Below are 17,784 nucleotides of genomic sequence, written 5' to 3' on the forward strand. Positions count from 1 at the left end.
ATTTCAGAAAGTCCTCTCGGGGGACAGATGCTGGACATTATATATCCTGCCATAACCCACTGACTGGACTGGGGAGAGTGTAAACTACCATGTAAACTATAATCCAAGTGGTGCAGCAGTGCTCCAGAATGTATTCACCGAATGCAATGAATGTACCACACTGATGAAAGAGGTTGTTGATGTGGGAGGAGTGTGGGGGGTGGGAAGTGAGGCATAAGGGAACCTCCTACATTTTTTAATGTAACATTTTATGTGAAATATGTGTCTTTTAAAAATAAATAAAAAACATTTAAAAAAAGAAAGTCCTCTCCAGCATGCCTCCCCAGCCCAACACTGAATGTGCCCTCCAGGCAGAAGCAGCTTGAGAAAAGGAAAGCAGTGTATGAAACAACTTAGGCAGACCACCAGGAGCCAAGACTTACCAGTTTTAACTACAAGAGTGGAACACCTGGAGAGGGAGAAAGGTCTGTCTACTGGGAAGTAGAGAGGACACTTAAACTCCTGTAAAGAGGGGAACTCCTAAGTCACTAGCAAGCACAAGCCCCAGACAAGACCCAGGCCCAGAAAAGACAGAGAAAGGACACCGCACTTTGTGTTCAACTTGGGCAGGCCGTCCTGAGAGGAGGGCTGACATTCCAGAAAATCTTGTCATATCACTGGGTGGTTACAAGATTAAGAAACAGACATCTCAGGAATAAATCCAGGAGTTAACATTTTAAAATAGTAAAATATACAACAAAAATATTAAAATATGCAACAAAAGAATACAAGACAAAACAGGAAATGATGGCACATCTACAGGAAGAGGATAAAAATCCAGAAAACACCAACAAGGAAGAAAAGCTTGTGGACATGCGGGACAAAGACTACAAAAAAGGATCTTCAGGGAATGGATACGGCTCAAGCGGTTGAGCACCTGCTTCCCACATGGGACGTCTGCGGTCTGGTCCCGGTGCCTCCCCCCAAAAAACAAAAACAAACAACAAGCAAGCAAATGGAAAAAACAACTCCCACATCAGGGGAGCTGATGTGGCTCAGTGGTTGAGCACCGGCTTCCCACATATGGGTTCAATCTCTGGCCCAGTACCTAAAAATAAAAAATAATTTTAAAGACTTCTTCAATATGCCCAAGGAGATGAAAGAAAATACAGAGAAATAACTAAAGGATGTCAGGTAAACAATGAATGAACAATATAAGAATCTCAATAAAGTGTCAGATATTTTGAAATGGAACCAAACAAAACTGGAGTTGAAGACCACAAGTGAAATGAAAAATTCCCAGGAGGATTTCAATGGCAGACTAGAGTTGGCAGAAGAAAGTAAGAGTGAACTTGAAGACAAGATAATTGAAATGAGTAAGGCTGAGGAGTAGAAAGAAAAAAGATTTATTAAAAGCAAAAATAGCATAAGACAGCTATGGGACACCATGATAGGCAGAAAATAAAGAATGAAAAAAAAAAAAACACCATGCCAAGTAGTAACCAAAAGAAAGTTCGGGTGCCTATACTAATATCAGATAAAACAGAGACAAAAACAGTTATGAAGGACAAAGATGGTCATCATATACCGATAAAGGGGTCATTTAACAAGAATACCTAACACTATAAATACGTAGGCACCTAACAGTTGAGCCCCAAAATATATGAAGCAAATACTGACAAGAGTTAGAAGGGAGAAATTAACGATTCCACATTAATAGTAGAGCTCATTAATACACCACTTTCAATAAAAGATGGAACATCTAGACATAACATCAATAAGGAAGACTTGAGCAATATTCTAAACCAGACAATACAAATATATATAGAACACTTCACCCAACAACAGAATACACATTCTTCTTGAGTGTGTATGAGTCATTCTCCAGGACAGACCATATTTTAGGTCACAAAACAAGTCTTCTTAAATTAAAAAAAAATTAAAATCATACAATGTATCTTCCCTGACCACAATGCATTGAAGCTAGAAATCAGTAACAGAGGGAGAAATGGAAAATTTACAAATATGTGGAAATTAAACAACCAAGGATGAAAGAAGAAATCACAAAGGAGTATTAGGAGATATCTTCAGATAAATGAAAATGAAAATACAACATACCAAAACTTATGTGATATAGCAAAGGCAGTGCTGAGAGGGGAATTTGTAGCTATAAATGTTTACATTAAAAAAGATTTCAAATTAGAGACCTTACCTCAAAACTGGAAGAACTAGAAAAAGAAGAGGAAACTAAACCCAAAGTGAGAAGGAAAGAAATATATATTAGAGTGGAAATAAATGAAATAGAGAATTAATAAAAAATAGAGAATCAATAAAACCACAAGCTGGTTCTTTGAAAAGGTCAATAAAATTGACAAACATTTATCTAGACTGATGAAGAAAAAAAGAGAGGACACAAAAGACTTAAAATCAGAAATGAAAAAGGGGGTATTACTACCAACCCCACTGATATAAAAAGGACCATAAAAGGATACTATGAAAAACTGCATGCCAACAAATTAGATAACTTAGATGAAATGGACAAATTCCTAGAAACACATAAACTACCTATACTGACTTCAAGAAGAAATAGAAGGGAAGTGGATTTGGCTCAATGGACAGAGTGTCCGCCTACCACATGGGAGGTCCAAGGTTCAAACCCAAGGCCTCCTGACCCGTGTGGTGAGCTGGCCCAAGTGCAGGGCTGATGCGTGCAAGGAGTGCGGTGACACGCAGGGTGTCCCTCGCGTAGGGGAGCCCCATGCACAAGGAGTGCGCCCCATAAGGAGAGCCGCCCAGCGCGAAAAAAGCGCAGGCTGCCCAGGGTGGTGCTGCACACACAGAGAGCTGATGTGGCAAGATGATGCAACAAAGAGATACAGATTGCCGGTGCTGCTGACAAGAATACAAGTGGACACAGAAGAACACACAGTGAATGGACACAGAGAGCAGACAACTGGGGGGGGGGGGCGGGGAAGGGGAGAGAAATAAATAAATAATAAATCATTAAAAAAAAAAAATAGAAGATCACAACAAAACAATAACTAGTGAAAACTAGTAAAGAGATGGAATCAGTAATCAAAAACCTCCCAAGAAAGAAAGTCCAGGACCAGATAGCTTCACAGGGGGAATTTTACCAAACGTTCCAAGAATTAACACCAGTTCTGCTCAATCTCTTCCAAAAAATTAAAGAGATGGAACACTCCCTAATTCATTTTATGAGACTATCATTACCTCATACCAAAGCCACATAAAGATACCATGAGAAAAGAAAATAACAGGCCAATATTGTTTATGAATATAGATGCCAAAATCCTCAAAAAAACCACTAGCAAACCAAACCCAACCACATATTTAAAAAATTATACACCATGATCAAGAGGGATTTAGCCCTGGTATGCAAAGTTGGTTCAATGTAAGAAAATCAATTAATGTAATATACCACATTAACAAAACAAAGGGTAAAAAAACACCTGATTATCTTAAGGCAGAAAAGGAATATGACAAAATCAGCATACTTTGTTGCTTTAAAAACATAGAACACTAATGAATAGAAGGAAATTCCCCCATCATAATAAAGAGCATATATGAAATGCCCACTGCTAGAATTCTAATTATTGGTTAAAGTCTGAAAGCTTTCCCTCTAAGATCAGGAACAAGACAAAGATGTCCACTGTCACCACTGTTATTCAATATTGTACTGGAACTTCTTGCCAGAGCAATTAGTCAAGAAAACAAAATAAAAGGCATCCAAGTTAGAAAGGAAGCAGTAAAACTTTCTGTATATAGGATAAGATCTTATATACAGAAAAATCCTGAAAAATCCACAAAAAGATCCTAGAGCTAATAAATGAGTTCAGCAAAGTGGTAGGGTACAAGATCAACATCTATACATGAGGAGTCACAAAAGCCACAGTAATCAAAAAAAGCATGGTTCTGACACAAGGACAGACATAAAGACCACTGAAATTGAACTGAGGGAAGCGGACGTGGCTCAACTGATAAGAGTATCCACTTACCATACGGGAGGTCCAGGGTTCAAACCCAGGGCCTCCTGGCCCGTGTGGTGAGCTGGCCCATGTGCAGCACTGCCACGCGCAAGGAGTGCTGTGCTACACAGGGGTGTCCCCCGCATAGGGGAGCCCCATGCGCAAGGAGTGCACCCTGCATTGAGCTGCCTGGCGTGAGAAAAGTGCAGCCTGCCCAAGAGTGGCACCGCATACATCGAGAACTGACACAGCAAGATGATACAACCAAAAAGAGACACAGATCCCCAGTGCCGATGAGAATACAAGTGGACACAGAAGAACACACAACAACGGGGCGGGGTGGGGGTGGGGGGTGGATAAATAAAATAAATCTAAAAAATAAAAAAAGAAATGAATTGAGAGCTCAGAAGTCAACCCTCACATTTATGGCAAACTCATCTTTTTAAAAGCAATTTTACTGAGATATATTCACATACCATAAACTCTATCAAAAGTGCAAAATCAATGGCTTTTAGTATAAAACAGAGTTGTACATTCATCAAAAATTTTAGGACAATTTCATTACTCCAAAAAGAAAAACTCCACACCCCTTAGCAGTCACCTCTCAATCCCTCTATCCTTCCCCAGCCCTACATAACCACTAATCTAATACCATCTTTAGAAATTGATGTGTACTTACATTTTATATAAATGGAATCATACAATACGTGGTACTTTGTGTCTGGTTTCTTTCTCTTAGCATAACATGGGTTTTGTTTGCTTGCTTGCTTGCTTGGTTTCTGCCTGATATTAACAACTTTAACATTTACATTTTTTCAGCTTCGAACAAAAACGGTCTTCTATTAATATGTACAATATTATCCATATTTATATTTCACATGAGGTTTCACTATGCTATATAGTCCCATGTTACAATTTTTACCTTTCCTTCTAGGAATATATATGACCTTAGACTTTCCTTTTCAACCACTATCAAACCCATACAATAGCACTGCTAGTTACAAACACTATGATGCACATTCACCATCTCTATTCATTACCAAATATTAACAATGTTTTTACTAATTTTGCACAGATTAACCCTCAGCTTTCCATTGTCTAACCTCATTCTATTTTCTGGTGACCTATAATCTAGTTATTAACTCCATGAGTTTATACAATATATTTAGTTTATAGTAACACAATCATACAGTATTTGTCTTTTTTTTTTTTTTAAGCTTTATTTATTTCTCTCCCTGTCCCCTCCGTTGTCTGCTGTATCCATTTGTTTTGTGTTCTTCTGCATCCACTTACATTATCCTGCAGCACTGGGAAACTGCGTCTCTTTTGTTGCATCACCTTGCTGTGTCAGTTCTCCCTGTGTGCAGTACCACTCCTGGGCGGGCTGTGCTTTTTTCATGCGGGGTGACTCTCCTTGCAGGTGAGGCACCCCTACGTGCGGCACCCCTGCGTGGCACGGCACTCCTTGCGTGTGGCAGCACTGCACGTGGACCAGCTCACCACTGGCCCTGGGGACAGAACCCTGGACCCTCCATATGGTAGATGGATGCTCTTTCAGTTGAGCCACGTCCGCCTCCCATTATTTGTCCTTTTGTGTCTGGCTTACTTCACTCACCACAACGTTCTCCAGGTTCATACATGTTGTCGTACGCTTCACAACTTCATTTCTTCTTATAGCTGGATAATATTCTACAGAGTGAATATACCACAGTTGGTTTATCAGTTCATTGGTTGATGGACACCTGGGTTGTTTCCATCTTTTGGCAACTGTGAACAATGTTGCTATGAATATCAGTGTGAAGATGTCTGTCCATGTCACGGTTCTCAGTTCTCTTGGGTATATGCCTAGCAGTGGTATTGCCAGGTCACGTGACAAATCTATATTAACTTCCTTAGGAATTAACAGCTCTTCACAGTGGCTATACCATTCTACATTCCCCCAAACAGTGAATGTTCCTGTGTTCTTCAGTGTCTGCTTGGATTCTCGTCAGCGGCACTGTGAATCTGTGTTTCTTTTGTTGCGTCGTCTTGCTGCGTCAGCTTTCTGTGTGTGGTGCCACTCCTGGGCAGGCTGTGCTTTTTTCACGCGGAGTGGCTCTCCTTACAGGGCACACTCCTTGCGCGTGGGGCTCCCCTATATAGGGGACACCCCTGAGTGGCACGGCACTCCTTGCGCGCATCAGCTCTGTGCGTGGGCCAGCTCACCACACAAGTCAGGAGGCCCTGGGTTTGAACCTTGGACCTTCCATGTGGTAGGCACACGCCCTGTTGAGCCACATCCGCTTTCCTATACTTTATTCTATTAGTTTTATGGTCCTAGCTTTTATATTTACGTCTTTGATCCATTTTGAGTGATTCTTGTATAGGGAATGAGACGGGAATCCTCTTTCATTCTTTTGGTTATGATATCCAGTTCTTCCAGCACCATCTGAGACTGCTTTGTCCCAATAATGTAGACTTGGTAGGTTTGTAAAAAACCTGTTTGGCCAATGATTTTTGAAAAGAGGGCAAAGACCACTGAACTGGCAAGAATAGTCTCTTCAGATAATGGTGCTAGGAAAACTGGATCCCATTTGCAAAAGATTTACAATGGAGCCTATCTCACACCATATATAAAAATCAATTGAAAATGTATCAAAGACCTAAATACAAGAGCCAGAACCATAAAACAACTCCAGACCTCTGTGTTAGGCAATAGTTTCTTAGTTAGACTTTACACTCAAAGCACAAGCAACAAAAGAAAAAAACAGCTGTTGTGCCTCAAGTGAATTTGTCATGAACATAAAAGGACAACCTAGATAATAGGAGAAAATATTTAGAAATCACATACTGAAAAGGCTTTAATATCCCAAATGGATAAAGAAATCCTTCAACTCCACAACAAAAAGACAAACAATTCAAATGTGTTGTTTACAAAATGGGCAAAAGACTTGAATAGATTATTTCTCCAAAGAAGATATACAAATGGCCAAAAAGCACATGAAAAGAAGCTCAACATCATTAGCCATTAGAGAAATGCAAATCAAAAGCACAATGGGCTACCACTTCACATCCAAGAGAAGGGCTGTTACGAAGAAAAATAAACAGAAAACTACAAGTGTTGGAAAGGATGTAGAGAGGTAGGAACACACATTCACTGCTGGTGGGAATGTAAAATTGTGTAACTGCTATGGAAGACAGCTTGGCAGTTCCACAGAAAGTTAAACATAGAATTACCAAGTGACAGCAATCCCATTTCTAGATATATACTTAGAAGTATTGGAAGCAGGGACTCAAACAGGTATCTGCACACGGATGTTAACAGTGGCATTATTCACAACTGCCAAAAGAAGGAAATAACCCAAGCGCCCATCAAGAGATGAATAGAAACACAAAAATGTGGTGTATACATAAAATGCAGTATCATTCAGATGTAAAAAGGAATGAAGTTCTGATACACAAGATAACATGGATGAACCCTGAAGATATCATGTTGAGTGAAATAAGCCAGATGCAAAAAGACATATATTGCATGATCTCACTGATATGAAATAATTAGTATAAGCATACACATACAGGCAGAATATTATACCAAGGGACTGGGGTTAGGGATTAGGGAGTAAAGGTTTAAAATGTACACAGTTTCCATTTGGGATGATGGGAAAATTTTGGTAATGGATGATGGTGATGGTGGCAAAACATTGTGAATGTAATGGACAACACTGAATTATATATTTGAATGTGGTTAACAGGGGAACTTTAGATTGTATATGTTACTAGCACAAAAAAAGAAAAAAAATCCATGGAACCATAGAACATATGGAACCCTAAATTAAACCATGGACACAGTAGTACAATTATAAAAATGTGATTTTATCAATTTTAACAAATGTACCACATCAATGCAAAGTGTTAGTGAAAGGGTGGTAAACGGGAATAGAGTATTTATGCATCACTATTCTGTAAACTCACTTCTCTAATTTAAAAAAAGTGAAAAAAATTTTTAAAAATTTTAATGTAAAAAGGAGAAATAGTTAACAGTGGAAGAAAGGAAACAGACAAACACACATACTCCAGTAAACACCGTTAGTAAAGGGAAAAATAAGTATGTCTAAAACGTTTATACTTTATTTTTTGGGGGCCAAAGAATATTCCAATTGTACTGATCAAATGCCACATTACATTATTTTAACAGTGTGCAGTACTGAATATGCTAGCTTGCCAAGAGTAGGTGAGGATCAAATGTTTAGTGGGTTAAGATCTGAGTAATGGTAAGCAGATTTGGCTCAACTGATACGAGCATCCGCCTACCACATGGGAGGACCAGGGTTCAAACCCAGGGCCTCCTGACTCATGTGGTGAGCTGGCCCACACCCAGTGCTGATGAGAGCAAGGAGTGCCGTGCCACTCAGGGGTGTCCCCTGTGTAGGGGAACCCCACACGCAAAGAGTGCACCCCGTAAAGAAAGCTGCCCCACACGAAAAAAGTGCAGCCTGCCAGGAGTGGTGCCGCACACATGCAGAGCTGATGCAGCAAGATGACGCAACAAAAAAAGAGGCACAGATTCCCAGTGCCGCTGACAAGAATCCAAATGGGCACAGAACACACACAGCGAAGGACACAGAGAGCAGACAATGGGGGGTGGGGAAAGGGGAGATAAATTGAAAACAAACAAAAAAAGATCTAAGTAAGAAAAAATAATTTTAAAAAGCAATTATCTAGGGAAGTGGATGTGGCTCAAAGTACAGGGTTTCTGTCTACCACAGGGGTGGTCCCAGGTTTGGTTCCTGGTGCCTCCAGGAAAAGGCGAGCTGGCATGACCGGCAGTCTCAGTGAGGTCACGCAGCAAGATGGCGCAACAAAGAAACAGAGGAAAGGCAATGAAAGATACAACAAACCAAGGAGCTGTGGTGGCTCAAATAACTGAGTGCCTCTCTCCCACATGAAAGGTCCCAGGTTCAGTTCTGGTGCCTCCTGAAGAGAAGATGAAAAGACACAGAGAGCACGGGAAACGGACTTTGGCCCAGTGGTTAGGGCATCCGTCTACCATATGGGAGGTCCGCGGTTCAAACCCCGGGCCTCCTTGACCCGTGTGGAGCTGGCCCATGCGCAGTGCTGATGAGAGCCTTGCCACGCAAGGGTGTCCCCCGCGTGGGGGAGCCCCACGCGCAAGGAGTGCGCCCCGTAAGGAGAGCCGCCCAGCGTGAAGGGAAAGTGCAGCCTGCCCAGGAATGGCGCCACCCACACTTCCCGTGCCGCTGACGACAACAGAAGTGGACAAAGAAACAAGACGCAACAAATAGACACCAAGAACAGACAACCAGGGGAGGGGGGGAAATTAAATAAATAAATAAATCTTTAAAAAAAAAAAAAAAAAAGAAAAGACACAGAGAGCAGACAGGGATACATACAACAAGGGAGGGGGGAAATAAGTAAATAACATAACGTAGTTATCTACAGTTGTTTCAGGAGGTGAGCAGTTCCATAAAAACCTGATCCCAGAAATTCAGGCTTGTTTACATGCTCCCGAGATGTTTGCAGTTATACGGACTACATCAAAAATTATCAAAACCAAGTTAATATCAGATCACTTCAATGTAAAGGTACGCATACCATTTAATAACTTTTGAAGGACAGCAATATCCTGAAGAAATTACTGAAACAAAAATATCAGGTATCAAACATTTGTAATTTTCATATTTTTGTGAGCTATCCAAGACAATTAGTAAAATGGAAGAGTATTCAATATGGAGATAAGGGAGATCTCCAAGAAGAGTGAGATACTACTAAGAAGGATCCTCTGTCAATTTTTACTCTTTTAAAACAAAGAGATACCCTGATGACCCAAGGCAGGGCTTTCCTCCAGGGCCAGTTTAGTATGGATGTCCTGGCCAAGTACAATTTTAGCAGTCACACCAATAACATGCACTGAAGAAACTGATGTCATATTCATTGTGGCCTTCAAGAAGGAATGTATCATCAATCTAACGGACCTTTTTTTTTTTTTTTTTTAAAGATTTATTTATTTATTTAATCCCCCCCCTCCCCTGGTTGTCTGTTCTCTGTGTCTATTTGCTGCGTCTTGTTTCTTTGTCCGCTTCTGTTGTCGTCAGCGGCACGGGAAGTGTGGGCGGCGCCACTCCTGGGCAGGCTGCTCTTTCTTTTCACGCTGGGCGGCTTTCTAACGGACCTTTTTAAAGGCACACACACTCTTTCAGATTTTATGACTAAGAAGTTAAAAGTTTCTAGTTCATTGCCTAAAATGGGATGAAGTGTTTCTAATATGCAGAACAAAGAAAAATGAATGTGGCTTTCAGCTTAACAGTAGACAAATTTCAAACAATCATTCTGAGGTATATAGAAAACTGTTTCAGTCATGACTGTTAGGCATTTAAAATAAAAACAACCCAAAAAGCTTCAAGAATATACTTTAATAGCAGTCTACAAAACGTCCAGAAAGCAGGAACAAAAATTTATTTGATAGCTGTAATATCTACAAGAGTATTAAAAAAATTATAGTTGGAAGGAGCCTTCTAACTACTGAAGAAAAGCCTTTTACAATAATCTTTGATGTTTGACCATTGTCAGTTTCAAAGAGTTTACCCTTTTAGCAGTCTAAGATGATTCAGTAAAAGTCTCCATGGAGACATGGAGGATATATATCACGTTACTGGTTTATACATTGCTGTCTATATCCTTTATTAATCACACCCCAACATTCCATTTCATTATGAAGATTTTCAGATACAGCAAAATTTAAAGAATTTTGTAGCCGAATGCCCAATCATACCAAGATTCTACCATTAACATTTTACTATACTTGTTGTCACATTTCTATCCATCAACCCAACTGCTTTTTGATGCTCTACTTTTGCAATGCCTGTTAAAACAGTATCTAAACGTACTTTCTGAAGCAGGGTCAGGAACAGCCACCATCTCAGAAGGGGGCATACTAAGGCTGTTTAAAGAGATGACGAGCACATTTAGTTCTAGGCACGCAAGCTTCAGGTTGCTAGAAGACAAACATGGTTCATATAGTCTCTTCATCCAAATTCATGACTAGTTAAATTTAATCGTGGAATGTGGCAGAGCAGTAAGTGCTAACTTTGAAGACAGGCAGGCTTGAGTTTGAAACCTGTGTCTGCCACTTACTAGCTGTGACACCCAGGCAAGTCATTTAGTTCTTCTAAATATCAGTTTCCTCACATGCAAAATAAGATGACAGTTGTCATATGATAGGGTTCATGTGAGATTTAAACGAGGTGACGTACACAATGTTTAGCACCGAGCTGGCATGAAGGAAGGGCTCTAAAATCTTAGCAATGATCAGCATTGTACTAGGCCAGTCAGCCTACCACAGCAGGCCAGAGAAACCTAGCCAACGGTTGATAGCATATCTCTCAGTACTGCATGTGTTCTAATCGTCCTGGACAGTCTATTTTACTGAGATTAAAGGGAGAAGGGGAAACAGACTTTGGCCCAGTGGTTAGGGCGTCCGTCTACCATAAGGGAGGTCCGCGGTTCAAACCCCGGGCCTCCTTGACCCGTGTGGAGCTGGCCCATGCGCAGTGCTGATGCGCGCAAGGAGTGCCATGCCACGCAAGGGTGTCCCCCGCGTGGGGGAGCCCCACGCGCAAGGAGTGCGCCCGTGAGGAATGCCGCCCAGCGTGAAAAGAAAGAGCAGCCTGCCCAGGAATGGCGCCGCCCACACTTCCCGTGCCGCTGACGACAACAGAAGCGGACAAAGAAACAAGAAGCAGCAAATAGACACCAAGAACAGACAACCAGGGGAGGGGGGAAATTAAATAAATAAAATAAATCTTAAAAAAAAATAAATAAATAAAAAATAAAGGGAGAAGGAGAGCAAACAGGAACTCTTCCCACTCTACTCCCGGAAGGAAACAGATGTTCATCTTATTTTCAAAAGCAGTGTAGGTGAACAGAGAACACACTGTGGGCACATCTTTTGCTTTCTCAGCACCCGGCTGACAGGTACCTGATAAAGTGCCTAGTTTTGCTCCGCCTACATTAGACAACCACTGCTCCCTTTTAAAACCTCATTTGAAGACGATATTTGAAAACACACAACTATAAATTTCCATCCAATTACTCCCAATACAAATGTATTACCTTCACTGATCACATGTCCAAATGCCTTTGTAGCTACAGACAGCATTTGCACACCAGTTCTGCTGTATGGCTCACAAGTAGGCAGATTCAAAAAACCTCTACCAACTACCTGTTTCTTCAAAGACAAGGTTTTCAAGTAAAAGCTGCAGCTCTAGTTTTATGTAATTTGTTATTACAAACATGATAGGCAGAAGCAAACCTGAAATTTACTTCTCTGCTAACATCTAAAAATTAGTCTCACTATTCCACAGGAATCAGAATCCAGTAAAACTTAAAAGTACTCCTACATCACTTCAAGTAAGTGACACATCTTGTCCACTACTCAGAGGCAAGGGAGAATAGGGGGAAGTGGATTTGGCTCAATGGGTAGTGTTGGCCTACCACATTGTAGGTCCAGGGTTCAAACCCAGGACTTTCTGACTTGTGTGGTAAGCTGGCCCACATGCAGTGCTGATGCACACAAGGAGTGCTGTGCCATACAGGGGTGTCTCCCGTATAGCAGAGCCCCACATGCAAAGAGTGTGCCCCGTAAGGAGAGCCACCCCGCTTGAAAAAAGTGCAGCCTGCCCAGGAGTGGCGCCTGCACACACAGAGTGCTGAGGCAGCAAGATGATGCAACAAAAAGAGACACAGATTATTGGAGCCACTGATAAGAATGCAAGCAGACACAGAAGAACACAGCGAATGGACACAAGAGAGCAGACTGGAGAGAAATAAATAATAAATATTTTAAAAAAGATAGACCTAAGGAGGAGGGGCAGAAAACACAATGAGCCACACAAACACCACCTGATAAGAAATGCTGAGGTAATAGCCTGCTGACTTGTACAAGCAAGTTTTCAGGGACAGCTTGCAGCATTCACCCAGCAGCTGCACCATCAGAAGGCAGCTTGCAACACTATCATATGGCAGGAAACCAAGAGGGGGCAGGAGGGGCACCCCCACCCCAACCCACCCACTTGCATATCACCTCAGGCAGCAAACTCAGCAGAGCTCGTGGACAGCAGCACCGCACAGAAACCCCTACAACTCAAACCACCCCGTGAAATTTCCCCCACTTTGCCTCAAATACACCAATCAGCACAGACACTAACCCTCTATGACAGCACATGAAACCGGGAACCCCAGAACAGAGCGAGCCCGTCTCTAGCTTGAGCATACCCACACTCGGGTGTGAGGGTGCACTTTCCCCTTATTAAACTGTTTTCCAGCTTTCTTCTAACTGTGCTGTGTCTCTGAATTGATTCTTACAGAGTGCCCAAGGACCTGGAAATCAACTCCAGCAACACTACTCCTTCTGTACTTAAGATACATGAGAATATAAGAGACATTAAAAGGAGGATGGCCAAAATCTTAAAAAACCTAATTTGGGTGAGGCTATTTAAGAATACTTTTAAAGCATTTTTCTGACTTTTGAGCCATGTATACATTTATATTCAAAAATAAGGTTCAGAAAAAAGCCCTAAAATAAAAATGAAACATCATTCAGTTACAGCCTGCCTGACTTTTTATCAGTTTAACAATTTAGAAAGGTATTCACTGTAGCAAGTCAACTCTTCCCCCAACAATGTTTTCTTTAGTTGTATAAAAGAAATTTATAATTTTCAGGACAGTTGATATACTGATTTAAACAAATTTAATATTGTTCTAGAAGTAATTAGAAAAAAAATTTTAATCTAGTAACAACAGTTCCTGTATGGAAATCAATGAGCCTAAATACATATTAAATTAGTAGAACAGCCGAATAGAGAAAAGTATTTCAAAATGATTATATATCCTTCATATCATAACTCTAAGGATGTAAATAAATGCAAATAAGTCAAACTTCACTCAGAAGTAACAGTAGTAATATAGGCATGGTAAGTTTGAAATAATATTATGTAGACAGGATGAAGCAAGTAAGCAAGTCTTAATTTTATTAGGTATCAAGATTTTCATTGAAGACAAAAGAGACACTAAGGAATCAGAGAAGAAAAACATCTGCCATGTCCAATTTGAATCAGCTATATCACCATGAACTGAAATAAGCAAAACAAAACAAAACAAAACAAAACCCATCTAGTTCTCTCCTCTGAAAGGGCCTAGAAGCAACGGCATCCCAGAAACAATGAATATGCCAAACATCCAGTGTTTAGTTTCTACATACCTTTTCTGACTAAAAAGAACCAGGGCTCCTTGGATAAAGAGTCCACTCCTGATCTGGGGGCAAAGCAAAGAAAGTACAAGGAAAGTCGGGGATACCCAGTCCCAGAAAGCACTCCAAGACACAGGAGCCAGCTTGAAAGGGCTCCTCCTGGCAAAATTTGGAACAATTTAATAATCAAAAAGCACAATGAATGCAAATGGCTATAAAAATAAATGAAAAATCCTTGAGTCCACAGTGATATGACCCCAAAAGAAAGCAAATAAATTCCATTTCCACCACTTATGTGACTATTACCCCATTCTTCACTTTTTGATAAAGGGAAAAAATTAAGCATTTAACCTGCATTTCTAGGAAGACCTTTAGTGCACCCCCACTTAATGAAGGAAACCTTCCTCCATACAGAGAACCTTCAACGAAATAACTGATTCAAAGAAGGGTCGTCAGTGGGTACTCAAATCATTAAACAAAAGGTGGCCAGTAACAGGCTAATTTGTTGGTGTCAAGATTACAAATTTATCTCACAGGGGCAGACCACACCTTTACAATGGGATGATCTGTCAGTCATTCCCTTCAATCAAGACAGAAGATGTGATATAATACGAAGTACACAGCATCACCTATTAAATATTCTTGCCCAAAAAAGAGTTTTACTTCAAGCTATTCAAGACTTTATTTACACCTAACCTCCAGTTAACTTTTTCCCCTATCCCCTGAATTTACTGTTAAGTGACACTAGGAGGAAACAGACAAATCCACAATGTGGGAATGCTGGAAATATTCTACGAGAAGATAGGTTTGGTGTCTCAAGCGCCAAGGGAAAAAGAAAAAAGCAGTGGGGAGATGTCTCCGTTCTTTTTAAGCAGAGACAAATGGCCAAAGGCAATGCATGGATCCCAACTAAATCCCACAAGACAAAAACTCCGGACAAAAACTCCAAATGTTTTGCAACGAGGAAAATTTGAATACAGATTGGAATCATTAACATTGATAGGTGTGACAATGACACTGGGGTTAGTAAGGGAATGTCCTTGTTTTTAGGAAATGGATGCTGAACATCTGAATGTCAAGATGTTTGCAACTTTCAAACAGTTATACACACTCAGAAAGGGGGGGTTGGGGACAATGTGGCAAAAATGCTAATCCCTCCATGGTGGTGGCGGGTGGTATGTTTCTTCCTAACTTCCACACAACTGAAAATTTTTCTAATAAAGCTTAAACATTTTTTACTATTAGGAGATACAGGAGGAACTGAGCGTACCTAAACGGGAGTTATATGAGGGTTTAAACTTCATCTCTATCGTTTATTATTTGTGTGGCCTAAGGCAAGTTAGTTAATATCACTGTTTCTGCCTCTTCCATAAAATTCTGAGTCCTAACATCTACTTCATTAGGTTGTTCTGAGAATTAAATATTATATATGCAAAATGTCCAGCAAAAAAATGTTACCTGCAATAAGTTAATCAGATTTTCATAATTAATGAATGTAATCATCCTAAAATTTAAGAAATGAAGGAAAACATTCCTTTCATTATCTGCACATTCCCGGATCGGGAAACTAAAAAAGGTAAAATTAAATATTAACATATTGGAAGTCAAAGTGAAATAATAGGGCAAATGAAGATTTATATAATTGTTTTTAAATCCCAGAATTCCAACTGATACCCTAGGCAAGAGGAAATCATCAAAATTCTTCATCTCCCCGAAGTATCTGCGGTCTATCAATGTGTGTAGTTTGCTTTTTGTAGTAGTCTACATCCGAATAAAACACTAATAAGTGAAGCTAAAGAGAATTCTTTCCTGATCCCAACAAATAATCTACCTACATGTTGAAAAAATTTAAGTTTTTGTCTGTATTTGAATAAATATGTTCCAATAAAGTACACAATTATCGGGGTTTTTTTTTTTTCTAAATTCCGGTATGGTTCGTAGAACTCACACGAACACAAATTCCCTTCACCATTGCTAACGTACTTGTCACTTCACTCGACAGGTAACCCCTTGTTCTGGTTAGGCCAGCTGTAAAAGGACTCCAAGGAGAGTGCTCCTCAGGCAGAGAAGAAAAAGAGGAGTAATTTTAAAAATAACAATAATACATGCCACGCTTTTCTTTCCAATACCAGAGAAGAAGCGGGGCGGGGGGAGCACAAGAGTCAGCTCTAAGGCTCCTAGGTCGGACCAGGAAGGCTCCTAGGTCGCACCAGGAAATTCCACCAGGTGAGAGGTGGTACCACCATCTCCTTCTCTCGGGTAGGACGTGCAGATTAAAGGAAGACGGGGATCGTTTCTCCCGGACTGCGAAGCCCAGACCGGTCGCCGGCCTGAGGGGTCAGATGCGAGGGGAGCCTGCGGGCGACAGACCAGGCTCCCCGGCCCCGCCAGCGCCCGGGGTGTGGGCCCCGCGGAGGGCGCGCCCGAGGGCCCGGGGCCGAGAGAGGCCGGCCGCCCGCGCTCGCCTGCCCTCCCGTTACCTGCGGCGGCGGTGCGGGGCCCGGAGGCCTGCTGCTGCTGCTCCTCCTCCCGCCAGGTCGGGGCGGCGGCGGCGGCCCGGGGGAGGGCGGGGCGCGCGGCTCGCTCCGGGTCCCCCCCGGGGGCCGAGGCCCTATCTCGGGCCGCCCCGCCGAGGCCCGTGCGCGGCCTGGGGCTGGGGCATGGCGGCGCGTCCCCGCGGGGAGCGCGCGCGACGGGGGGCGGCGGCGCAGCCCCGGCGGCCGGCGGGCCCGAGGGGAGGAGCGAGGGCCCGGGGGCCGGGGCGGGCGGCCGGGGGGACGCTCGGCCGCGGGCGGCGCGCGGCTCGGGGAGCGCGGCGACGGCGCGCGTGGTCCCGGCGGGGCGGGGTGGGGAGGGGAGGGGGAGAGAGGGGAGGGGAGGGGAGTTGGGGAGGGGGAGCCGCTGCCGCGCGTGCGGGCCCCGCGCCGCCGCTGCCGCCGCCCGGCTCCCTCTAGCCTGTTTGGGGGCACTTTGTTTGTGTCCCACAATGCTCCGCGCCGGCGGCCGGGCGGGCCCGGGGGCGGGGCGGCCGGGCGGCCCACGGCGCAGGCGCAGGCGCAGGCGGGCGGCGGCTCCTGCGCGCACCTTGCCTTCCACCTGCTGTGGCCGCGGGGCGGGCTCGTCCTGCCCCCGGACGGCCTCCCTTCCACTTGGTCACCCGGCTTTTTTCGGCGAGATTCACGCTTCTCACACGTCTCTCCTCTGAAGTAAGGAGAGAAGCGCCGATTTCCTAGAGTGGTTTCGGTGGCGGCGCTGAACCCGGAACAGCACAGCCCAGGTCTCTGCGAGGTGAAGCCTCTCAGAGGAAAACAGGCCGGTGCGGAGGCGTCCCCGGCACCCACCCCGTCCAGGCGAGGGAGACGCCAGACGCCGGGGCTACCCGGAGCCGCCCCCAGGCCATCCACCACCTAGAGTGACACCCCACTTACTTGTTGGGGACTCCCGGCCTCAGCGGAGGGAGTATGGGGCCACCCCGAGGTGGCGGGCACTGCTTGGGGAGGATTCGGGGCGCGTGGCCAGTCGCACAGTCGTGTGCCGTGTTCAGACTCCTAGTTCCCTGGATCCTAGCTTCCCCAC

General features: G+C 43.1%; 1 protein-coding gene across 4 annotated transcripts in view; it reads right to left on the reverse strand.

Moving 5' to 3' along the window:
- Positions 1-17,184, reverse strand: part of ZBTB44 (zinc finger and BTB domain containing 44) — an 80,046-nt gene extending 62,862 nt beyond the window's left edge. For 2 of the 4 annotated variants that reach the window (XM_071212429.1, XM_071212428.1), the window contains exons 1-2: positions 17,108-17,169; positions 16,689-16,722 (exon numbers count right to left, since the gene is read on the reverse strand). The gene's annotated coding sequence lies outside the window, so the exon portion shown is untranslated. Of the gene's footprint in view, positions 1-16,688; positions 16,819-17,107 lie in introns of those variants that run through there. The other 2 variants (XM_071212430.1, XM_058289371.2) reach the window with 2 other exon arrangements.
- Between the last annotated feature and the right edge of the window lie 600 nt (positions 17,185-17,784).

Source organism: Dasypus novemcinctus, chromosome 27 (assembly GCF_030445035.2).
Source record: "Dasypus novemcinctus isolate mDasNov1 chromosome 27, mDasNov1.1.hap2, whole genome shotgun sequence".
In the NCBI taxonomy this organism is placed as follows: domain Eukaryota; kingdom Metazoa; phylum Chordata; class Mammalia; order Cingulata; family Dasypodidae; genus Dasypus; species Dasypus novemcinctus.